This window comes from Tachyglossus aculeatus, chromosome 18 (assembly GCF_015852505.1).
Source record: "Tachyglossus aculeatus isolate mTacAcu1 chromosome 18, mTacAcu1.pri, whole genome shotgun sequence".
Classification (NCBI taxonomy): domain Eukaryota; kingdom Metazoa; phylum Chordata; class Mammalia; order Monotremata; family Tachyglossidae; genus Tachyglossus; species Tachyglossus aculeatus.
The window spans coordinates 34,534,171-34,560,364 of NC_052083.1; the positions used below are offsets into that span (position 1 = coordinate 34,534,171).

General features: G+C 44.7%; 1 protein-coding gene across 3 annotated transcripts in view; it reads left to right on the plus strand.

Moving 5' to 3' along the window:
* Positions 1-6,578: 6,578 nt before the first annotated feature.
* ERG (ETS transcription factor ERG) overlaps positions 6,579-26,194 on the plus strand; it is a 203,427-nt gene continuing 183,811 nt past the window's right edge. For all 3 annotated transcript variants that reach the window (XM_038760545.1, XM_038760538.1, XM_038760542.1), the window contains exon 1: positions 6,579-6,743. The gene's annotated coding sequence lies outside the window, so the exon portion shown is untranslated. The remainder of the gene's footprint in view (positions 6,744-26,194) is intronic.

The window sequence follows — 26,194 nt, forward strand, 5'->3', positions numbered from 1 at the left end:
TTCTATGTGTCAAGCACTGTAGTAAGTGTTAGGGTAGGTACAGTCTATGCATAGTGGACACAGTCCCTGTTCCACATGAGGCTCCCAGTCAGAGTAGGAGGGTGAACAGGCACTGAATCCCCATATAACAGATAAGGAAACTGAGGTACAGGGAAATTAAATGACTTGTCCAAGGTCACACAGGAAGCAAGTATCAGAGCTAGGATTTTAACCTAGGATCTCAGACTCCTAGGCCATGCTGTCTCTGCTCCCGTGGTTCGAAAATCACTTTGGTCTGTCTTTCTCCCCATTCGATGTTAAGTTCCTTGAGGGCAGGGAACGAGTGTCTGTCTTCTTTCATTTTCTCCCAAGCACTTTGTGCAGTGCTTTGTTGTAATGAGTAGATGATGGATCGATTCCAATCCACCTGGGAAGGGACAAGGCAACTTCCACTGTGCTCCCCCTCTGCTCCATCTTGAGCTTCCCTGTCCCCCGGTAATACTACTTGGGTTGTCCGGAAGTCCCCCACTGCAACCCGAAAGTTCTGGCCATTGGCCTGGCACTTTGAGCATTTGCCAGGGAGATAATCTGACCCTACCTGTTCCTCACACATGCTCAGACACTTCAACCTGGTGGGATCGTATGCTCCTCTAGGGCAGGGATCCTGCCTCCCAACCCTGTTTCATTATAACTCTCCCAAGCAGTGCTCTGCATGCAGTAGGTGATTAGTAAATACCATAGACTGATCGAGTGATTGACTGAAGTGAAGGATGGACTCATTTTCTCATCTTTCTGCCAAACCAGGGGCAACCCCATTCATGCAGTCATTCACTCAGTCATATTTATTGAGCACTTACTGTGTGCAGAGCACTGTACTAAGCGCTTGTGAAGTACAAGTCGGCAACATACAGAGACCGGTCCCTACCCAACAACGGGCTCACAGTCTAGAAGGGGGAGACAGACAACAAAACAAAACATGTGACAGATGTCAAAACCATCAGAATAAAGGTTTTAGGGGCTCAGTGGTCAAGATTTACAACCTCTCGACTTGGGACGAAAGAATTTTTTTTTAAAAAAGAAGTTCCATTCAGCCTTCTTTGATATGGGAGATTGTACAGGCGGCAAAAGATGTTCCCGAAATAGTCCCTTTCACTGCCTCAGCCGTGGTCTGAGAGGATGAAGAGGATGAAGGATGAGAGGATTAAGTGCTTAGTACAGTGCTCTGCACACAGTAAGCGCTCAATAAATATGATTGATGATGATGAAGAAAGTGAAAGGCCTGGTGAAAGGGGAGAAAAACCAGGGATTGTCTTTGGACCAGGCATGAGCTGTACCATCTCTTTAAATGGCAGGGGGCGGGGGGGTTATTTTAAGTGGGCCACCATGACTTGGGGTTAAACTCTAAATAGCTTGTGTAGAAGTGCCTTTTTTTTTATGAGTCTTCAATTTTGTATGTCAAGGAGAGATAGCCATCTTACAATTCCTGCAAGCCTCTTCCTCCTCCAGTGCCCACGACTGAGCCAGTAAGCTGATCTGAATGTATCCTTGTTTGGCTCCAGAAATGATATTTCGTACGAATTACCTTACGTGGGTAAAGAAACTCATCCATATTGGTAAAACAATATTGATTCAGACTAGTAGGGTGGATATATTGGATGGCCATATGTTAGGAGAGTAGAAACCTAGTTTGAAATGGAAATTGCCCCAAATCTTCTTAATCTTCACCTGTGCCACTATTCTTCATTTTGGTGGGCAGTTGTGGTAGTAGGAATTTATAGTAAAAAAATTGCTTATGAAAGTTTCGGGGAGGTAATATTTGTAGTCCTTAGCAAACGATGCATATTGTAATTGTCAAAGTGATTCTGGCAAATCTCCTGTTTAAAATGGTAATATTTATGTGATTCTTTTTTTACAAATTTAGTCTCACGGATCCATTTTGTGTAAACTCTGTCACCGAGGCCCAATGACAGATGTACAATATGTTTCATATCATCTTGTTTGGTGCGTTATGCAAGTTGATAGGAATTATGCATTATGCAATTTTACGGAGCAGTTTGTGGTCACCATGTGTTATTAAGAACTGCTGTGTGTACAGAAGAACTAAACTACATCTGACATACTGAAAAAGTGCTTCAGTGAGTAAAAGTTGGCATGGAATCAGTTTGACTGGGAAACAAAGAATGTCAAATATTGACCTTTTAAGTTTATAATAAATGCCTCTATTTTTATCCCATTTAATTCCCCATTTGTGCTGGTCACCCGCATAACTGAACTTCCTTTCCTGAAATTGCTTTCCAGTCCCTGCTAGAAGAGCAGGAGGATAGGGTGTGGATATCCCTGCCCATTGACCTATCTTGTAGACCGTCCGTGGTTAAGAGGAGAAGAGGACACTTATGGATTCTCCATCTTTGGCATGGCAACGATGCCTACCTCGCCCCTTAGAGAGCATCCTGATTGAAGACCTGGCAGGGTTCTCATCCCCCGGGGATGGGGGGGAATGAGGACCACAACCAGACTGAGAGGGTTGGCTAGCCGCCCTTGACTCCAAAGTGACCTTGGTATTCGAGTGGCTTTATTTTCCAAACATTGACTTTCCTTTGGGCTGGATTCGTATTGGCCAAAGATTTAAGCCTATAAGCGTGGGTAATCTCGGTCCATTACCGTCTATAAAAGAGAATCTGTGACTTCCTCCCTAATGTGCATTTACACCAGCAAAAATCCCGTACTCTTTTCATTTTTAACTCACCAAGCTGGCCAGCTATGATATAAGCCCTGAGAGGATCCACACAAGCATAACTAAAAGTAGAAGCTACACAATGATAACTAGGATTTTATAACTCACAGCAGCATTGCTTTTATATTGAGTGGATATTTTCTAGAACTGTAGTCTTTATGTCCCCAACCCAGTGATCCTTTCAGCTTTGAAATACCCACAATCCAAATCTTTACAGGGATTATTTTTATTGTAGGTAAAGCAATTAAATCTCCACATTGGAGGATGTAAACCTTTAAAGGCCCTTTACAAAATATCAAAAGAAAGGGAGGCTTATTTTTAACAGGTGTGACAATCCAGCACAAGACATTTCATGGAGAAGGAGCTTGACATTATCCAGTAACAAATGCTTAAATTAATACAAAACATCTTTTGGATAAAAGGAGCTTTGAGAAACATTAAGACCACAACACTTTATGGAAATATGAAGGCCATTTCACCACGAAAGGGTTGAAAATATATAGATCCGATGAAATGCATCAAATAGTATTTTAAAATTGTCCTTTTGTCGATGCTTTTGAGGGAGCATTAACTGAGCATTTGCCTTGCAAATGAGCAGGATCTGTCTGGACTTCTCTCCCTAGTACTGTAGCTAGCATGTGGTGCGCCCTTTGGTTTAAGTAGTCATAACTGATTTCCTCCCAGCCTGCTAGGGAGGAAGGGATATGGTATTAGTGATGGGGAACAGCTGCCCTACTTCCACTGAAAAAAATGGGCAAGAGAGGACTGGGCTTATCCTGGAGCAAGAGGGAGTTAGGTTAGACAGAACCGTGGAAGAAAAACTTAACGGACTCCGCGCTGTGTTCCAGCGGGTATATCAGAGACAAGCTTATTACTACTAGCACTTCTTCTAGCACTAGTAGGGAATGGTGGTTGGCGGGCAGGGTTTCTCAGTCAAGGCCAGCTCAACTCTGAGTAATCCAGAGCTGTTTCTTATATACGCTTGGCACATAGTAAGCGCTTAACAAATAGCAGCATTATTATTATAATACAGTACAGCATCTAATTTAATCAAAGGGTACAATGCAGGAAGTAGGCAGGAATAACTCCTAGGGTTGGAGTTTTCCCATTCAGCCTCTGCCTTGTTCTTGAGGTGATTAAACCCCACAGAACAGCAGGGCCGGGAGTCCTGATTAGATCAAGGGAGTAGCTTCATCTTGTTTTCAGCTACACCTTTTAGAAGACAGAGAACAAAGGGAAGATGCTTTTTGAACTGCTTGCTTTGGTAACCAAGCATACCCAAAGGTGATCAAGCAGGCTTGAGCTGAACCGGGGAGAAAATGCAGGACCTTGACCCTTGTACTTCCACAGAATCCACACATCCTTATGACTGCCAGGCTCCTGGTCTATCATTTTAGGCCACACTGCCTCTCAAGGTAGTTCCTCCGTGAACACAATTGAGTTATTGTTTTGGAATTTTGGAGTTTGGGTTTCTTCGTAATTTTCATATTTGGGATATTCTGACCTCGTTTTTCAAACCTTTGACTATTCATCCTGGTTATATTCTGGAAAGTAGCCTTTCATTAAAATCTTCAAGGAAACGACATTCTTTTTAGCAATAGTGGTTTTCTTAAATCCTGATAACATGTACACTACGACAGGACTTATGAGAGAAAGCATCCTCGTTCCAGTCAGTCTTGTTTGGCACAGATCAAAGCGGCAGGCACAGTTTCTGCTGATCAGACTGGCAATCTAGCTTAGTAGTAGTAGCAGTAAAAGCATTTGAGTGCCCATTAGGTACAATGCACTGTACTAAACACCTAAGAAGTACAAAGTAAGCAAGGGACATATTGTTTGCCTATAAGAAGCTTACACTCTAATGGGGGAGATAAACCTAAAAGTGTTTATCAATCAGAATAAATAATTCAATGAAATGTAGATAAGTAAATGCCAAGGATGGACATGACCTGTGCTAGAGGCTGCTGCTGGGTTCCTATGAGTTGGGGTGCTGGGAATTCATCGGAGACACAGCATGTTGGAGGAAGTTGGTTTTCCAGAGATATTTGATTATAGGGAAGGCTGGGGTCTGTTGGATCTGGGGAGGGAGGAAATCCCAAAGCAGGGGAACAGTGCAAGTGAGGGGGTGGAAGAGGGAGAATCCAAAGTGAAGAACGAATAGAAGGGCTTGGGAAGTATTGGGTGAAGAGAGCAGATATGTAAGGTGGGGTGAGTTGGCAGAGAACTTTCAAGGCTATTGTGAAGTGCTTTTGCTTTTGCAGTGGGACATGGAGAGCCAGTGGAAGGCTTTGAGGAGTAAGAGGTGCATGCTGAGTGAAACTTCAGGAAGGTGATCCATGCAGCAGCGGGTGTTCATTCATATTGAACGCTTACTGTGTGCAGAGCGAGAAGATTATAACACTTTACTAGCAGTAAATCCTCTTAAGGTTGTAGTAGTAATATTTGTATTCAGCTCTTACTGTATACAGAGCACTGGACTAATAAGCCCTGGGAGATTCACAGTGGGTTTAGGTGAGAGGGTGTGGGGTGAGTGCAGGGATGAGCAGGGGCAGATACAGGGGCCAGCTGGGGAGAAGAAGGTTCTCGTGGGCATTCTTGTCTGCTCAGATCAGCCAGGATCTCAGACCTGCCACTTTGGGGGAGTAGGTGATTGAGAGGACCCTGGAAAAGGGGCTTTCGGCACTCATTTGACCGAAAGGGGTGCAGAGTTTAATTTTGTTTTGGAACCATTAAACACAAGTGAAGAATTTCCTCTCTGTAATTAGTACTCATGTTAAATAGAAATCATTACCATGTGAAGCCTGCATGACCCATCGTATTCATCTGCAGTTTGTAGAGCTAGCAAACACTGGACGTTCAGGACCTAAATTTTCAATGACCAAGGTCTAGCATCTTGAATAAATTGCAATGCAGTTTCCAGGTAGCCTCTTTTTTAGTTGCTTGAATTCCACATTTAACAGCAGTAACTTCTAAAGGAGTCTTGTCTGGAAGAAAATAATTTTATTTTTCCATTTAAAAAATATTTCAATCTACTTTGCTCCCTATTCCATGTATTACCGGGCAAGTTTCGCAAAACTGCTCGACAGAGTACGTGTTCCGTCGAGCGGTTTTCTGGAACACAAGTGCAGATGGTTCGTCCAAAGAAGGGAAGTTTTCTCAGCGTGTTTGGTTTGGGTGTCTGAGCTGAGGGTAGATCTTTGGACGAACCAAGTACGCTTTGGTGTCTTTAGTGTTAAAGATCCCCGCAGAACCTGCAAGTCCTGGAAAAGGCAGTTTCTAAAATCAGTGTTTCCACCCCGGTCGCTTACCCCCGCCTTCCCAGCCCACCACCCCTCCCAAACAGGAAATGGAGCCCTGCGGGGTTTTTGTTTTTTTTTTTTTTGGTTAAAAAGAAAAAAAAAACTGGAGTGTGGGGAAGGGGTGTACTCACACTACCCATTCACAGCCCCGAGACTGACCCAGACTCGGGGGTCTCTGTGTGTGTGTGTGTGTGTGTGTTTTTATTTCTTCGCTTTCCCCCCCCTCTCCCCTATTATTTTGGCAGACTTTTGGAATGTCTGGGAGCTAAGGGCTTTGCTTCATGGAGCAGAATTCTGAAGCAAGAAAAAGAGAAAGTTATAGACTAAACCACAGAAATGTAAACATGTCTGCAGCTAAAATAACTCCACTTTCATTGAAAACACTCCTCACTCACAATCAGACTTCTGTGTGCTATGGTCAATAAAACTGCATGTTAATGGCAACCAATTAATAGATTATGTAGCGCAACCTTAAGAGCCGAGACCGTTTTAATTATTCCTTCCCCCCCCCCCCCCCCTCCCAATTAAAGGCGAGCTTCAATTTTCTCCTTTTTGCTTAGCTCTCTCTTCTGGCTTGTCCGCCGGACTTCTCGGCGGAGAGGGGAGCCGGAGGAGGAAGGGTGTCCGATGCGTTTCACCTCGTCGAAAGGCGAGGATGCTCCACGACCGCCAGCAGGAGCCTGCGTGGCCTTTAAAGGTCCAGCCTGGAAATGAGGGAGAAGCCACCGATCTAGGTAAGCGGCCTTTTAACCGGGAAAGTTCACCGGCCGACGAAAATGTCGACTCTCCGAGTTAGAAAAAAAAAAAAAAAACAAACAAACAAATGCAAGAAAAAAAAAAAAACTTTTTCGGAGTTCCCATCCGGTGGAAGAGTTTTTGCTTCAAATCCTGCCGTCCTTGCGCCTCCTCCTCCCGGGAGAAGCTTGCATCATGCAGCCGGCTCCCGTTATAATTCGCCTTTCTACCCCTGCGCCTCCAGGGACTGGTTTTCCCGTCCCTTCTCCCCTTCCAAAGGTCTGCCGGGCAGCGGGATGCCGGGGTCCCGAGCTGGGGAGGCGAGGGTGGCCCGTTAGTCCCTGGTTCTGAGGATTAGCTTCTTGGTGAGCGAAAAAGGCCAACCCCTGACCGTTCCGTTGCCGGCCAAAGGAATCGGGCTAGCTTCTTTCCCGGCGACTGAGACGGACAGATCCGATTCCTGGCGGCCGGTGCTTCACCTTCTCCAACACCTCCAAGCCTCTCCCCTCCTCTTTTTCCTGCTTCCTCCTCTTTTTCCTGCTTCCTCCTCGTCCTCCAGCTGCGCTGCGCCGGTTTCCTTGGGCTACTTCTGCTTGAACTTGGAAGCCGAAAGGGACTGGCGCTCCATTCCGTCTTCGGGAGGATCTTCTTTCCAAACTGGGCCCGGGATCTCCCCCCACCCCGGCTTTCCCTCTCCTTCCCTGTTTCCTCTCTCCCCTTCTCTCTGTCCTTCTCTATCCCCCCTCTCCGCCCCCCTTCGTGGCACACGCTGAACACACACACACACACACACACACACGCTCTCACACTCACACACACACACGCTCTCACACTCACACACACGCTTGGTTCCGCCCCCCTGGATGTTACACCCGGGTAGTAGAGAGTTGCGATGCCTGGGGAGTTGCACTGATCCGTGATTGGAGAAAGAAAGACCCTCATTGAGCTCCGGGCCAGCACCATGGGCCCAGCCCCTTCCCACTGAAGTGACTCAGTGCAAGTCTCAGCTCCTCCGTGTCCACACACCACGCACACACACAAAACCCCCCCACCTCACACACACTCACGTACACACACAGACACATACACACACACGCACGCTGGCGGCGGTCACAAGCTTCACCGGGCGGCGGCATTATTATTATCCCTCTCCCGGTAAGTCCTGCGCCCCCCGCCCCATCCCCCTGGCCCGGGCCGGTCCTTCTCCTTCTTTTCCCCCCTTCTCCCAGTCCTCCCGGTTTGAGAGCGCACAGAAGTTTGACAGGCGTCAAGCAGAGCACAGTGCACCGCGCAGGGCAGCGGGTTGGGATGGGGGGGGGTCCCGGAGAGCAAAGCTTCTCTGCCCTCTGCCCTCTCTCCCCCTCAAATCCCGGACCGGTACCAGGGCATCCGGAGAGAGCAGGGGCACAAGTGCAGATGAACCGGAGGTGTGTGTGTATAGTGCTTTGCACACAGTAAGCGCTTAACAAATGCCATTATTATTATTATTATTATTAGTAGTAGTAGTAGTAGTAGTAGTAGCAGCAGCAGTATTATTTGGGGGGAATCCTAACCCCTTCTAGCTTTACTCTGGCCCAGGAGCCCCCCGATCCTCCCTCCCTTTTAGACTGTGAGCCCACTGTTGGGTAGGGACTGTCTCTATATGTTGCCAACTTGTACTTCCTAAGCGCTTAGTACAGTGCTCTGCACACAGTAAGCGCTCTACAAATACGATTGATCGATTGGGAGCGGGGGGTGGCCGATAGGAAAAGGGATTACTCTGGACAGCGCTGGACCTTTGGCCTAAGAGGGGACCCACCCGCGACTTCCCTCAACCCCGCTGCTTCCCGGTGATGGGGTGAAGGGATAAGGTGGGAGTGAGACAGGAAAGCAAATGGTTTTCTTCCCTTTTGGCCCTTTCAGCGCTTAGAACAGTGTTTCACGCATAGTAAGCGCTCAACAAATGTTATTATTGTTGTTGTTGTTGTTATTATTATTCAAGCCCTCGGGGCGACAAGGAGAGCCCGGTCCCCCTCTGTCCAGCGTCGGGGAGGGGGCAGCGAGTCCCCAGAGGGGTCAGGGTGGGACCGGCCAGACAGTAAAGGTCGCCGGCTCAGGGGATCTCCGCTTATTAGGAAAATGTGTGGCGACTTCCACGGGGCAGGAGCAGAATGGGTCGTTTGTTCTTTTCCCCGCCTGGCAGTGAGGCTCAGATTAAGGTACCGGCCGGCGGGAAGGCAGAAAATCTTGCCCTTGAGCCGAGCGGGGCCAGGCCAGGCCAGCGGCTACCTCGGTTCTTAGCCACAAGTCTCATCGGGGCACATGCTTGCACTTAACACAAGCAATAGCTTCTAGACTGAAAGGTCTCTCTCGTCAGTGACCCTTTTCCCTCCGTCCCCCTTCCCCTTCCAGACGTCTTTCCTCTCAGCTTATCTTCCTCCTATTACTTTTCCACGTGGACTTTTATTTTCCCTCCATGACTGCCCCCTTACTAACCGTTTGCAGTTGTTTCCACCCTTAATTCTTCTTGACTCAGTACAAGGCATCCTCCTGGCTTTACCTTTGGCCTTTACCTCTCCCCCATCCCAAGGCTCATGGTCCAACCGATGGATGCCTCCTGGCTCGGTGGGGACCCCTTCTACCCCTCACAAATGGGGCTCAGGTCCACGCTCAGGAATGTTTTCAGAACGGCAGAGTTTTGAAGGGAACTGCGGAGTGGAAACCCTTTTCAGGAAAATCAGAAATGCCCCGAAAATGAAGCCAAGAAAGCACCCTATCATCTGGTAGAGGTGTGTTGTGTGAAGTAAGCTCAGCTCAGGTTTTAAATGAAAAGCGTAGGTGCCACACAGGTAAATGGCCTTTCCAGTCCGGCCTGAAACCCTGGATTTTGCAGATCAGCAGACTTTATCTTTCCAACGAATTTTCATTCTACCCAGGTGACGCTCATTTTAAAACAGCCTTTAGCCGTGGAGCAATATTTTAGGATCTTAAAATTCTGGGCAGGAGGTTTACAGTCCACTGGGAAACTGCCTTAGGTCTATGGGATGCACATGGAGAACTGTCACATTCCTTAGACTTAACTCTTTATCTTCCTTGCATAAGTTTACCAAAGCAGTCGAGGTAGAAAAAAGCTGTCATTTTAGATGAGACCGCTTGAATTTCGTGAACAGCTGTTTCATTCAGGCGGGCCTACGGTCACCACAGCGGCCCGCAGAACCACCTGAGAAATGCATTCGGAGGGTTCAGTCATTTGGTAACAGAAAATAAATGCTTATCTGTTAAGCGATGAGGAGTAGCGGGTTGAAGGATGCAGCCAGGAGATTGGGTATATCATGTAACAGAATTCAAGAGGGAAAACTTTGGGGGTACTGCTGTTCTGAATGGGACTTTGAAATTGAATAATTAATGTCTCCTTATTTTATGCACAAGGAAGCAAAGAATGCAGATGATAAATCTTTAAAACTTCAGTGGAAGAAATACACTGTAATTCAAACTGCATTTTGAAGTTTTTATTTTTTCCCCTGTTGAGACAGCATTTGCCCCATTCCTCCTCTAACATACTCTCTAAGGTTAAACAAATCATATAGTACTGTATAGAATTACACGTTACAAGAACTTTATAAATGATCTGTCAGTGTGAGTTCTCAGAGAGATTAATAAGGGTATTTTTGCCTTTAGTGTTGCAAAAATTTTGATTACCCGTCTAGGCTGAAGCCAGTAAACATTTCGCGGGACCATATGCTTTCAAGACACTCTCTACTTCACACTGAGGTGTATATGTGCATACGTGTATATATATGTATATTTATCATGAATATGTGTATATATATGCATAGATACATTTATAATGAATATGTGTGTGTTTGCACAAGTGCAAATACCCATTTTTGATCTGCTCTTCAAAGTGTGTCTTTTGCTTTTTGGCATTTTAAAGGTTCTGTATTGAAATCCCAGTATATTTAGTTTTACTGTGCATCATTTGACTAGAATTCTTCTGAGGTGCTAGCAATTGCTTAGAACCCAGAATTTCAAAAACTTCAAGATAGTTCATAAGTCTTTTTGTATTCCAGAATCCCTTACTCTGCACTCTGTATGCATTTTGCAACTTTATCATGTCTTACAGAATTGTGGGGTGGGGGAGTCCTCAGCAAATTATCTCTCCAAAAATGTAAGGTAGCATTGCTATTTTTCTTCACAAGTAAAATAAGCATATTTGGAATAATCTAATCCTGTTCCAGGGAAATGTGCAATTCCCAGATCCTCCTCTGCACCCTTCCCCAGCTGCTGCCCCGTTTCCCTTATCCCTTCCTCTTGGGCCCCCCAAAAGACAGTCTTTCTGAGATGTTGTGTGCCCCCGATGTTGTGTGTCTCTGTCCCGCAGTGCACTCACTGTCTTGCCGTGAGAAGCGAACACGGCCTCCCTGACACAAGCGGTCCAAGGCAGTTGTGCTTATGAAGATGCTACACCCGCCCATGCACTCATCAAACCCTGGGGACGCGTTGTGCGGTCAACCTAGTTTGCGCAGAAAGTAGGCCTTTATGAGCAAATCAGTGGCAAGCTGATAATACAACTCTCTTTCCATTCCAGGTGAGCTTGCCAATTTCCTTCTATCTAAACGTAAGACTTCTTTTTTTATGACTCCTTTGCATCATAGCACTTAGCTTTGCAGCCAGAGTCCTCCTGAATAGCAGTAGACCCCTGTTCCACCCCATCTCCTTTCCAGTGACATAAACTTTTTAGCAGCCCAACCATGTTTAGTTTTATTTTGGGCAGGGCGGTGAAGGGGGTGGTGGAACAGCTCTTCATTTCTGATCTGAAAAGCCCAGACCAGGCAATGGCAGTGCAGAGCCATTGAAACCATTCATTCATTCATTCAATCATATCTATTGAATGCTTACTGTGTGCAGAGCATTGTACTAAGCGCTTGGGAGAGTACAATATAACAATAAGCAGACATATTCCCTGTCCACAAAGTACTGTGCAGGTTTTTCCTTTGTAGATGTCCTCCTGGCTACTCAATTGTAAACTGAGTACCTTCATAGTAAAAATTCAAACGCAGAGTGCTTTTGCAGCCCATTGTCAGTTCTTTGACCCATTGCAAAAGGACCAAGGACAGTTGGTGATGCTCTCATGGGGTTCTGGTTTGATACAGCTCTATTGATTTCAAACAAACCCTAGCATTGGAATTTTAGCCTCAGATGTCCAACTTTGTATCCACAAGCCAGTGAGGCACCCTGTTAATGTGCAGCATCTCCCTCTCATCCGTGGATTCAGTTTTTTAAAAAAATTAATAAATACCAACAGGAACCTTCAGCCCCCAGCAAGGTGGATCTCTGCATTTTTAACCTGGCAACTAGAAATTTTTTCCAAGGTGAGGGACTGAGGATTTTCTCCCTCAACTTTTGCATTTCATTTAGCATTTTGCAGGGCTACCAAGGGAGTGGATTGAATGTCCATGACAGTAGCATTGTAAGGTTGGTGAGGTAGACAGTCTAAAATTACTTTTCCAAATTTAAGGATAAGAGGAGGCAATAGAGGAAAAATTAAAGGGTACATCTAAAAGCAGAGTCTTTTATAGTTCAACCAGCCTTTAAGTTCTTCTACTTTTATAGCAGTGGGTCCTAATTTGGAAGACCGAAGTGTGTATCAGAAGCGGTAATTTGACAATGAAAATCAGGGGTGCCCTCCTTGTCTTGGAGAGCATGTGCCCATGAGTGAAAGGAGCCCTGCTTGTGGGCCTGCATAATTCAGCAGCAGTGGTTGTGTCTGAGTGAAAAGGAAAATAGCCTCAAATAAGCTAAGGAGTCTATTTAGAATTCATTTATGGTGTTTTTGGACTCTGGAGAACTGAATGTGATATTGGATCTAGAAAATACATCGAATGGCTCCCCTGCAGGCCTTTGTAGCCCCGTGTTTAAATAACTGCAGTATAATTGAGAACCTTTTTAGAGGAGGGCTTTGTAGCTCAGTTCTTTACTACCTGCACTATAATTGTGAACATCTTTAGAGGAAAATTACTTTTGTGCATATGGCTGTCCCCTGATGAAACTTTCCCCACTTTTGACACGAGATTCCTCCCCAAAGAATACTTTATCCAAGAAAATAACAAATGATTTATGAAATAGGTGAGTAGAGACTGAAATTTTAAAGATGATTGAGTTTAGCGCAAGGTGTAGAAGGAGATTGCTCTAACTTTTAAATGAAGTAACCCGAAGGAGAAGACCTTGTTGACATAGTTTATTGTTAGCATTACCAGGCTTCCATTTTATTGTTGGGTACAATTTGGTAGAAAAAAAAAAGATTTTCCTTTCAGTATGGTGGAGTCTTATGGGTGAACTAATGCTTGGGGAGTGGCCAAAATAAAGTTGGAATTGAAAACAAAGTCAGAAGCAGAGAACACTTTGTTTTTTGGTTGGTTCACAGTAAGAAAATGAAAGGTTTGGCTAGAGCTGAGTGATGCTGCTTGCAGTGGAGGTTTAGAACGGGAGTCTTTATATCTGACTACAGTAGGTCTGTACAGGTGGACCGGAGACATAGGTGATTTTGAACTCTTCAGTGCAAAAACTATTAAGGTTTGACCAGGCCTAGAACAAGGACTAAATAGGCCACCTTAGAAACTGAAATGTGCTAGTGGAATTTTGCTGTGAAGCAAGACTTTGCTTATATTCAGATTTTTTTTCTTCTCCGGCAATCTATTATTCACATCAGTCTTGTTAGCCTTACGTAGACAGTACTTATACCCTCAGTTGGACACACTGCTTTGCTGTTAAATGGCATGTTCGCTGTTTAGTATTTACATCTGGTTAAATGCTTAACAAGCTGTGAACTCCGTTTTTTTATTTTATGAAAGTGTTTTTTTAAGCTGTTGATATTGTGGCAGTGGATTCAGAATTTTAGGGGTAGCAAAATAATTTGTCAATTGAATTATAGAGTGTTGAGATGAAAATAGTAAATTCGAGGTTCAGGACAGCTTTCCCTCCACTGGGATTGTAAATACAAGACTAATCATACGGTAATTAAAACCTATCCTGGCCAAATCACACCCAGGTTGAGAAAGAGGATTAAGTAGTTTGGCTGAGTGGGTCAGAAAACTGCTTTTACTAGAAAGAAAAAACGTGTGCTGAGAGCCGAAGTTTCGCAGGAAGGTAGGTTCTTTGCTAGGTGATAGATTCTCATGAAGTTTACACTTCAGCCAGCCTGACTCCACCCGGACCCTCTGACAGACTGAGCTAAACATGATAGCACATGATTCTGGTGTTAGCACAAGGCTTGGGAGAGGAAGCAGCAGGGGGACAATAAGCAAAGGACAAAAACACTCTTCCCCTGCCCCAGTGTAGATGTAATGTTTCAGCCTTTTTCTGACTAAGCTATGAATTTCAGGAGCGTCCCTTTACAGATTGCTAGCAGGAGTTTGTAAAGTCGAGCAGTTCCCCCCCTCAGCGAACTACAAATTGCTCATCAGAATTTGCTCAAGAAAAATCATTCATGAGACTCCCTGGGTGAAATAGGTTTTTAAAAATAAAAGTTGAGTCAACTTTGGGTACAGTTTAAAAGCAATATCTGTTGCTTGGCTCACCACAGTCAATTCAGAAAGGAACTTAATATGCTCGTGGTGGACAAAGAGTTCGTATCCCAAAGCATACCATGTATCTGTCCAAAATAAGACATGTTAAGTCAATCTTGTGATAATCATGAAATTTGGTCCTGAAACCACTGCCACCAGAGCGGAATAAGATGGTATTGACTGATCTTAATAGTACCAAGTAGCAAGTATTTGATATCCAAGCCGCCAAACCAGAGTTCAGTCCAATTTACTCATCTAAATAACCCATAAAATCCACTAAATCAGGACAGGGCCTTCTGTTGATACCGCACATTCTATTGTGATACACATTTTAAAATCACTTTGAAGCACATTAAGCACATATTAAGTACATATTACTGTAAAACATCTTCATATGCTCAACTACTGTTAAAGAAAAATAGAACTTAGTTTGCATTACATTTTCTTATGCTGGGCCTCCTACATGCCGGTGAGATCACCAGAAATGTCACTGTCAAGCAAGGAAAAGGAGAAATGGCAATTTTATTTAAAATAACATTGGAGATAGGAAATGTAGTACTTTGAGTCATGGAAAAAAAACTGTGAATCTCTCTCCCCATTAATTCCATGCTTTCTGAAACAAAATTCTGTTTTCTGCCTGTAACTTCTTAAGCTTCATATTACCTTAATAGAAATGCTTTTGAGGAAAATGAGGGCTAACAAATTTTCCAGTTGGGACAAGAATTTTGTGTACTTAAAAATCTAGGGATTTTCTTGGTTTCAGGTCCTGAACTACTTGACCTTAAAATTCTGAATTTACATGTGGACAGTGTCCTTTGAGGAGGTAAATTTTGTGTGAGACAAGAGCAGTGTTTCTTTTCACCGGAGAAGGAAGGAGATTGAGCCAATTAAAGTGATCTGTGTATTTATTTGCCGAAATATCGACTATCAAAGGAGGAAGATAAGGGCCTTCGTCCTTCTAGTTTAAGGAAGTTTCCACAAAATCTCTTTTCATTGCTGTTATGCGTATGTGCTTTTTGGATTACTCACATGATATATATGATGATAAATCCAAATTTCAACACATGTAATAAGATATTCAGGGTTAAGTTTTTCCCAACCACCATTCACCTTCCATAAATATAATTCCATAGTAAGTTGGGAAAAACTTAACCCTGTATAGCTCATGTGTGTTGACATTTTTGCATCTAATTTTCAAGCACAGTAAAATCTCACCATCTAATTCTTATCCCATTTTCCTGAGTAATGTATGTCTTTCATTTTTCCTCCCAGGTAGCTAGTTAGCATCTGTGTACTCCATTTTAGATCATGTTTAACTTTTTATTGCCATTAGCACATTTTTGTGGCTGCTCACTCCCCATGTGGTGGTTTATTTTTCTCCGTGAACAGTGCTTACTGTCAGAACTGTTGGGCTAAATAAGACGTGCGTGGTTGTTTTTCAGCTTTAAGAGCAGTATCAAATAGCACACTTACTGGAGCATTCTGCTTGGTAAATTGAAAATTGGGCGAGAGAGGTTACGTTGCTTCATGGCTACACTTTTTATTTATTTTTTAGGGGGTGGGGTGGGTGTCTGGGCATAAGTCTTTCTCTCACCATAGAGCCTGGTCTTAAACTTCAATGAGTTTAACTGTGGAACTGAGTAACTTTGCCCCCAAGATAATCGCCAAAGGAGGAATTTAAAGTTTGGGCAGTAAAGATTTTCATTCTTTTAAAATTAGGGCCAAAGCAAAAATTTGTACCCTCTAAAATTTGTTTTGAATTATGAAGCACATCAACAGGAAGGTGAAACCCAAGCCTATTGTAATTGAAATTCCACTCCTCGGTAGTATATATGTCTGTCTATATGTCAGTCTGTCTGTCTCTCTCTCTGTCTCTTTCTCTCTAGTGTAAAAAAACTATACCTATCTATTTGAATTGGATTCCATTTGCCATGTTTAGCCATCTTAGCTTCCCAATGGGAGTACAAATTTAATTTAAAGCCCAAATTATATTTGAGAAGTCTGAAGCACATTAGGACTTCTTAAATCATTCACTTGAGGTTATGTTCAGTGGATGTGTGTAAATATGAGAATGTGTGAAGCAAGCGGTCTAAACACAGAGTGAATCTGAAACCACACTGATGCAAGCCACATGTGCTAAAAATCTTGGAGGAAAAAACATGTCATCGCTGGCAACCAAAACCTTAAAATGGCAATGAGGTTATTAGGGGAAGATTAAAGCATCCACTGGCTTCTGGGCATTGGCTTTGTAAATGGCCGCTTAAGAAATGATAGACTTTTGAGACTTAAAACTGCAAAATGCGGGATTAGTCGATTTATGAGTACAGTTCCCAGCTGGAGAAGAGGTAAAGCGAAGGAGGTGGGTGATTGGTCAGTCTGGAATTCTCCACATGGGCTGATGGGGTGAGTGCTGATCAGGGTTGCTGCATGCCAGCTTCTTAGGGTGCCCGTAAGGGACCTGAGGAATGTGTGGTGGAAAGGTTGGGGCGGGGGTAAGGGGGAGGTGGGGAGAGGAATCCTCACTCCATTTTAATGCAGCTAGCGTTGGGTCAAAAGAGAGAACAAGGTTTAATGCCCTATCTACTCTTGGCACCAGAGGTTTCCTGCTGTACAGGGTGGGTGGCTTCATCAAGTCAGAGAAAGCCACCTGCCCCGTCCCGCCGTCTTCGCTTATTGTTTGCTTCTGGTTTGTGGGGGGCGAGGGTGGGGAGGCTCAGGGGGGTGCTTGGTGGTCCTGTTTTCTATCTATGAATCAGTTGCCTTCAGAAACCAGAGGCTCCTGTTCTCAGTGTTCAGTAGGGTTGGTGGTAAGGAAAGTCTCTACTCAGCCACGGGCTAATGGAAATTGGGCAATGGGCCCAAGACAAAGTGTTATATCCAACTTTTCTTTACTGTTTCCTCTTTGCATTTGATAAAAAAAAATAGGGCTGTGGGTGTGACTAATGGGGGAGATGGAGAAGGGAGTGAATCTGATTGGGACTGAGTGATGTTGTTATGTATTGACTGGACCCCTGTAAGCTTTCTGAGATGAACAGAGATTTTAAGGATTGGTGATTTCTGAACACCACCTGAAGCCTTAGCCTTTCATTTTTTTTTTGTCTGGGAGTCATTTAGAGGGAAAGGATTCCCTATTTATGTCTATCTCCCCAATTAGAATATAAGCTCACTGTGCGCAGGGAATGTGTCTTGGGCTTCTGTTGCACTTTCCCAAGTGCTCTGGACTGTAAGCTCATTGTGGACCCAGGATTTTCATTCATTCATTCAATCGTATTTATTGAGCACTTACTTTGTGCAGAGCAGTGTACTAAGTGCTTGGGAAGTACAAGTTGGCAACATACAGAGACGGTCCCTACCCAACAGTGGGCTCACAGTCTAGAAGGGGGAGACAGACAACAAAACAAAACATGTGGACAGGTGTCAAGTCATCAGAATAAATAGAAGTAAAGCTAGATGCACATCATTAACAAAATAAATAGAATAGTAAATGTGTACAAGTAAAATAGAGAAATAAATCTGTACAAACATATATACAGGTGCAGTGGTGAGAGGAAGGAGGTAGGGCGGGGGAGATGGGGAGGAGGAGAGGAAAAAGGGGGCTCAGTCTGGGAAGGCCTACTGGAGGAGGTGAACTCTCAGTAGGGCTTTGAAGAGAGGAAGAGAGCTAGCTAGGATGTGGTTATTTTGTTGTGCACTCTCCCATGTGCTTAGTACAGTGCTCTCCCTGCACACATTAAGCGCTCAATAAATGCAACTGACTGGCTGACTTAGTACAGACTATACTCAGTGGGTGCTCAATGAATACCAGTACGACTATTATCAAGGAATCAGTAGTATTCTTTGAACACCTACTGTGCACAGAACACAGAACTCAACTGTTTGGGGGAATACACTAGAAATCGTAGATATGATGCCTGCCCTCTAGGATCAGGCAGTCTGGTGAAAGAGAGAGAGTGAGACAATAAAATAAATTACAGGTAAGAGGAGTAATTAGAGTAGAAATAAATGTACTAGGGGTTGTTTGATTCCCCAGCTGCTTAGGTGACAGGAAGTGCTTAAGTAGCAATTTTGGGGACAGATCTAGAATGAGGAAATGCGAGAATAATCAGGGAGGCCCTCCTGGAGGAGATGTGATTTCAGAAGGAAGCTGGTCACTTGAGGTGGTTGCAAAACTGCTATTTGTTTGTTCCTTGGGCACGGGGATTGTGTCTACTAACTCTATTGAGAAGCAGCATGGCATAGTGAATAGAACATAGGCCTGAGAGTCAGAAGGTCATGAGTTCTAATCCCTGCTCCACCACGTGTCTGCTGTGTGACTTTGGGCAAGTCACTTTACTTCTCTGTGCCTCAGTTACCTCATCTGTAAAATGGGGATTGAGACTGAACCCCACGTAGAACAGGAACTGTGTCCAGCCTGATTTGCTTGCAGCCACTCCAGGGCTTAGTACAGTCCTTGGCATAGAGTAAGTTGTTAACAAATACGATAGTTGTTGTTATTATTATTGTATCATTCTTTCCCAAGCACTTAGTATAGTGCTCGGCATACAGTAAGCCCTCAATAAATTCCATCGATTGTTGCTTTACTGGGACTTTTGAGATAATGGACAAGAAGAACCATTTTCTTTCCATTTTGGGACGAAACTACTGGAGCAGGTCACTGAAATGAGCAGGTGCTCCCTGGAGCCATCTTTGCGTGGGGACTTGGTTATCTTGGGTGGAACCACAGGAATACTGTGAATTATGTCAGTGTGTGCCACTGACACTGGCCACTCTTAAGGAAGGAAGGTTGGATCCAATTTCCTGACTCCCATGTTCACCTGGGTTATTGAGGGAAGTCCTCCACTCAATATTCCACTCTTGTGGCTAGATCAGGAGGAGTTCCTGCAAGAAGTGTGTGCCAAGTTAAGTGCTTGTATGAGCAGGAGAAAATGCCTAGACACGACTTCAACTCACACATGCTACAATTGAAAGAGATTGTTTGCTGTGTGTGAAACACTTCAGCCAACTTTCTCACCCCCATTCATTCTCATTTCTTCTGTGTCTTTTTTGGGATTTGGTGCTTAATCATCTCTTTCAACTGGGCGGAGTCCATGTTCTCGAGCATTTAAGTTTGTGTTAACCACTGCTTTTGATAGAGGATGGGCTTTCAACCGTGAAGAATCCTAGACTGTCCTGCATCAGGCTGATCACTGTACTCGCCACCTGGACTGGGGTGTTCAGGAGGGAAGATCCCTATTTCAGGATTCAAACCTTCAACTTACAGCCACCCGGGCAGGAGCGATTAGCCTGATTTGACCACTCAACCCCGGGGCCGGCTTTCAGACATCTGGCTGCCCTGAGGTGGGGAAAAATTTGCTGCTCCCTTTTAGACTGTGAGCCCACTGTTGGGTAGGGACTGTCTCTATATGTTGCCAACTTGTACTTCCCAAGCGCTTAGTACAGTGCTCTGCACACAGTAAGCGCTCAATAAATACGATTGATTGATTCCATAAGACATCACTACATTTCAGGGAACATTTGGTAAAAAAAAACATTTTTCTGCCTCTGCCCCCCCATCTTGGTTGCCACCCTCACTGTCCTTCCCCCACCCCCTGCTGTTGCCTCTCGACCGAGAGCCCCAGGTGGATTGGCTCAGAGACACTGACTTCCACCCCATCCCTCCCCCCAACCCCGCCATCTTTATAATAATAATGATGACATTTATTAAGCACTTACTATGTGCAAAGCACTGTTCTAAGCTCTGGGGTGGCTACAGGGTGATCAGGTTGTCCCACATGGGGCTCACAGTCTTCACCCCCATTTTACAGATGAGGTAACTGAGGCACAGAGAAGTGAAGTGACTTGCCCAAAGTCACACAGCTGACAATTGGCAGAGCCGGGATTTGAACCCATGACCTCTGTCTCCAAAGCCCGTGCTCTTTTCCACTGAGCGACTTCTCTTTATACCGGGTCAAACTGCTTTCCCCGCCATGTGTCGCCCTGAGGTGGTTGCTTATTGTCCCTTAGCATCTGAAGCAAGCCCTACTCATTCATTAATTCATTCATTCAATCGTAGTTATTGAGCGCTTACTGTGTGTAGAACACTGTACTAAGCACTTGGGAAGTACAAGTTGGCAACATATAGAGACGGTCCCTACCCAACAACAGGCTCACAGTCTAGAAGGGGGAGACAGACAACAAAACGAAACATGTGAACAGGTGTCAAGTCATAAGAATAAATAGAAATAAAGCTAGATGCACATCATTAACGAAATTAATAGAATGGTAAATATGTACAAGTAAAATAGAGTAATAAATCTGTGCAAACATATATACAGGTGCTGTGGGGGGATGGGGAGGAGGAGAGGGAAAAATGGGGCTCAGTCTGGGAAGGCCTCCTGGAGGAGGTGAGCTCTCAGTAGGGCTTTGAAGGGAGGAAGAGACCCTGCCTGTTTCCCAGATAGAGCAGGCACATTCTGAGCATCTTCAGCACAGTGACCAAACCAGTCAGTCATATTTACTGAGTACTTACTCTTTGCAGAGTACTGTACTAGGTGCTTGGGAGAGTTCAGTATAGCAATTCAACAGACGCATTCCCTGCCCACAGCGAGCTTACAGTGTAGAGGAGGAGACAGACCTCAATATAAATAAATAAATTACAGATATGTATTTAAGTGCTGTGAAAGGACATGAATAAAGGGAGCAAGTCAAAGTGGTGCAGAAGGAAGGGAAAGAAAAGACAAAGAGGATTTAGTCAGGGAAAGCCTTTTGAAGGAGATGTGCTTTCAATAAGGCTTTGAAAAGGGGGGGAGAGTAATTGTTGGCTTGAAGAACTGAGGATGGAACCAGTGAGTCAGTGACCACTGCGAGTGTCCGGAGTTCAGCCGAGATTCCTCTTCAGCCCCTTCTTGCTGAGTCCTGCCACTGGATCAGGATGCAGGAACAAAGTACCCCCTCCTCTGCTGCTGTTGATGGGCAAATGCAAAGATTTGGGCAATGTTTAGAATATTTAAATTGCTTGTACTTGGAGAAAAAAATATAATCTGCCAGTTGTTCTGGTGGCACTTTGTTAGTAAGTCCAGAGGAGTCACTGCTGGCTTTGTAAAAGTTGGGGGCTGCGGGGGAGGTGTGTCTTGCAAGGTGTCGTGGTTCCCACTTGGTGACTGAAGTTAGTTTTCAACTGATTGCGGTTTTCAAGTGCATCCACTAATTGGTGTGCTACCAGGACTCGGGGGTAACAAGATCGGGGCCAGCGAACTACTTTGGAGGCGGGACAAACAAGGCAGGATGGACTTCTTGCCCCAGAGGATTGATGGCCCTGGAAATAGAGGGACTTAGAGACTTTCTATTGAGAGGAAGAGGAAGTACTGTGGCCTAGTGGCAAGAATATGGGCCTGAGAGTCAGAGGTATTTTTATCCCCATTTTACAAATGAGAAGACAGAAGCACAGAGGAGTTAAGTGACTTGGGCTGGTCACTCAGCAGGCAAGTAGTAGAGCCAGGATGGGACCTGATCCCAGTTTCTAATAATAATAATTGCTAAGTGCTTACTATGAGCACTGTCCTAAGCTCTTGGGTAGATTCAAGTTAATCGGGTTGGACATAGGTCCTGTCCTACAGTGCGCTCACAGTCTAAGTAGGAGTAGGAGTGAAGGATTGAATCCCCATTTTTCAGATGAGATAGCTGAGGCACAGAAAAGTTAAGTGGCTTGCCCAAGATCACACAGCAAGCATTTGTCAGGGCCAGGATTAGAACACAGATCCTCCGACTCCCAGGCCTGTGCTCTTTCCACTAGGCCACACTGCTTCTCTGTACTGTTCCATACTGCACAGTTCCAGACTTTCCACTAGGTCATATTTACTGAGGCTCCCAGCTTCCCCTCAGCTGCTGGAACACGTGTTAAAGAAGAAACAGTCCTTTCCCTCAAGAAGCTCCCAGTGCAATTAGGGAGACAAGATGGTTGAAAAGGCAGTTGCTCAGCAAGACCCAGTGATTACAAGATAGTGTTGGAAGGGCAGTTGGGCGGGAGGGTCCCCTGAATTGTCCTGGATAATCGGTGCCCCTTTTATTGAGGACTGGCTGCGCCTGCATCACGTTGTCCCTGCTTTTTTTCTCGCCAACAAAAAACGAAAAGCTCAGAAAAGCTTACTTGTCCAGAGTTTCAACCCAAATCAATCAAAGGAGCACACATTTGGGCAAACGACAAGAGAAACAAAACTGTGCCAGGTTGCATTTTTATGGAAATGATCGCAGAATCGTATTTCCATTAAAAGGCAACTTAACTCACAAATGGAGGTGGCTTTTACCCGGGGAAGAGAATCAGGCATGCCCCACCCACCTAGTTTTTGTCTGGTTTAAAGCTAGGCAAGAAGACGGACATTTTAGATGTCGCAGCTGGGTGATACTAAGAGATGATTTGGACTGCAGGAAACAGCAAAAAAAGAATAATTATAATAATACTGATAGTATTTGTTAAGTGCTTACTATGTGCCAAGCATTGTTCTAAGCACTGAGGTAGATACAAGGTAATCAGGTTGGACACAGTCCCTCTCCCACATGAGGCTCACAGTCTTAATCCCCAGATGAGGTAACTGAGGCACAGAGAAGTTAAGTGACTTACCCAAGGTTACACTTAAGGTGAGTAGCAGAGCCAAGATTAGAACCCATGTCCTCTGACTTTCAGGACCATACTCTTTCCACTGGGCCACGCCGCTTCTCCTAAAAAAAATAATAATAATAACAATGGCATTTATTAAGCACTTACTATGTGCAAAGCACTGTTATAAGCGCTGGAGAGGTTACAAAGTGGTCAGGTTGACCCCCGGGGGGCTCACAGCCTTCATCCCCATTTTACAGATGAGGTAACTGAGGCACAGAGAAGTGAAGTGACTTGCCCAAAGTCACACAGCTGACAATTGGCAGAGCCGGGATTTGAACCCATGACCTCTGACTCCAAAGCCCATACTCTTTCCCCTGGGCCACGCTGCTTCTCCTAAAAAAGGCAGTGGGGGATTGTGTGAAAGGAAAGGAAATACGTTGTTGTACTAAAATGTTGTGTAGAGCTTTGGGAACATGGAATTGTTGGCTCCTCCCTTCTCCCCTGCACAGAAACATCCATCCCTTTTCCAGCATCAGGAACTTCTCTAGTTCCTGCCTTTTAAAACATTGTCACAGATTCCACCATCTGCTAAGGGTGTCCAACAGATGATCGACAGAGCGAAGGGGCAAAGAAGAGAGAGGAGAGTGAAAGGTATGGGCTGGAAACACAAAGGCAAAAGTTGCAGCTATTGTCTTGTGGTTTTTTTTAATGGCATTTATTAAGCGCTAAGTGCAAAACACTGTTCTAAGCGCTGGGGAGGTTACAAGGTGATCAGGTTGTCCCACGTGGGGCTCACAGTCTTAATCCCTATTTTACAGATGAGGTAACTGAGGCACAGAGAAGTGAAGTCCCAAAGTGTGCCTAAAGTCACACAGCAGACGTGGGGGAGTCAGGATTTGAACCCATGACCTCTGTTCCTTTGAGTCACCACATTTTCACATTTGCTATTCCTAGCATTGTTGTTCTTGGATTGTCATGCTAATTTGAGCTCATTTCAGTGGGTGTTCTGCTTACTTAAGAACCATCTCCGCTCAAATAATTAAGTTGTTATCCCACTTTGGGGAGGTAGGTTGCAAACGAATGATGAGAATTCTCTGGACACGCGGGCAGTCAAATCTCTGGTATCCTACTCCTGCTTTTATACTGAAGTGAATCTCCGCTTAGTTGTTGGCTTCTGTTCCCTGCTCAAGGCCTTGAGAAAACATGCTTTTCATAATTCATGATGGTCTGCGCCCTTTTCGGAGGCTTAGGATCCCCGCACTAGGATTCAAAAGGGACCGCGAGCTTTGAATTTGGCTTTTCCTTCTCTGTTCTTTCGCTCCTGTTCATTGTCGGCAGGAGCGAGGACAGACAGAGGCTTGCTTCATTCAGAAGAGCCCCAGCTGTCAGAGGCGGACAAGTCAAGCCGCAGAGCTAAAGGAAGCATGTTTCATCAATACAGTGTGCAGTTGCTGCAGCGTGTAGGCAATGGGCGGTGCAGAGTGGGACGTTTATAATAATAATAATAATGGCATTTATTAAGCGCTTACTATGTGCAAAGCACTGTACTAAGCTCTGGGGATTTTACAGGGTGATCAGGTTGTCCCACGTGGGGCTCACGGTCTTAATCCCCATTTTACAGAGGAGGTAACTGAGGCCCAGAGAAGTGACTTGCCCAAGGTCACACAGGTGACAAGCAGTGGAGCGGGATTCGAACCCCTGATGTCTGACTCGAAAGCCCAGTCTCTTGCCACTGAACCACACTGCTTCTCTATACTGTACTATACTATAGTATAATATACTATATACTATCCTGTTACGAAGCCCTTAGTACAGTGCTCTACACACAGTAAGCGCTCAATAAATACGATTGAATGTATGTCCGCCTTATTTACGGGGCCAAGTTCATCTCCAGAAGACAAATAACATGTTTTAGTGGATTACCGAGGCCTACAAGTCCCTCTTTATTCATATTAAAATATTGGGCATTGTCGTTAAAGGTTCTTGGGGAATATGTGTTTCCGAGCATCGTGTCTGGAAAGCACTTCGTACGCGGTTAGGCCTATAGTAGGTGCTCAATAAATACCACTGATTTATTGATTGATTGGCAAGGGCTCCCCAAGGCCATTCGTCCTACTCCTCCCTGAATTTCCTGCAGTTGAGCATTGAGTTTGCGCCTTCCCTTCCCACGAGTAGTCTTTCAGGTTTGGGTTTGGTCATTTTGGCTGATGATTTTAAGGGCTTTAAGTTGGGGGAAGTCCCTCAGCACCTGTCCCTCAAGGCTTGTTTCTGAGTCTCTTTTATTCTCAATCTACACATCCTACTTGGGGGAGCTCATCCATTCCCACAGCTTCTATTATCACCTATACGGGGCTGACTCTCAAGTTGATTTCACTAGCCCCGACCTCTCTCCCCTGCAAGCTTGCATTTTCTCTTGCCGCCAGGGCATCTGTACCTGGATGATCATTCATTCACTCATTCAATCATATTTATTGAGCATTTACTGTGTGCAGAGCACTGTACTAAGCGCTTGGAAAGTACAATTTGGCAACAGAGACAATCACCCAATAACAGGTTCACAGTCTAGAAGGGGGAGACAGACAACAAAACAAAACAAGTAGACAGGCATCGATAGCATCATAAATAAATAAAATTATAGGTATTTACACATCATTAATAAAATAAATGGAATAATAAATATGTACATGTATACACAAGGGGGATGGGAGTAGAGCAGAGGGAGTTGGGACAGTGGGGAGGGGAGGAGGAGCAGAGGAAAGGGATGTTCTGCCGTCATCTCAAGCTTAACATGTCCAAGAGCGAATTATGTCCAATCTTCCCTCCCAATTCCTCTCCTCCATCTGCCTTTCCCGTCACAGTTCACAATATCTTTTGTACTCTCCCAAGTTCTTCATAAAGTATTCTTCAGAGTATAGGGGATCAGTCAATTTATTTTTTTAGTATTTGTTCAGTGCTTACTATGTCAAGCACTGTTCTAAGCGCTGGGGTAGATACAAGTTAATCAGGTCAAGCACAGTCCCTGTCCCATATGGGGCTCATAGTCTAAGTAGGAGGGAGAACAGGTATTTAATTGCCATTTTTACAAATGAGGCAGCTGAGGCACAGAGAAGTTAAGTAACTTTCCCAAGGTCACGCAGCAGGCAGTTGGACGAGCCGGAGATTAGAACCCAGATCCTCTGACCCCCAGGCCTGTGCTCTTTCCACAAAGCAATGTTGCTTCTCTATTGATTGCTTGCAAAATCCCTTTGGAACCACGCTACCTCCTCTGTGGTGATGCTAACATTATATGATATTCAGTCCCAGAGGATGCTGAGCTTTGTCGTTAGATTAT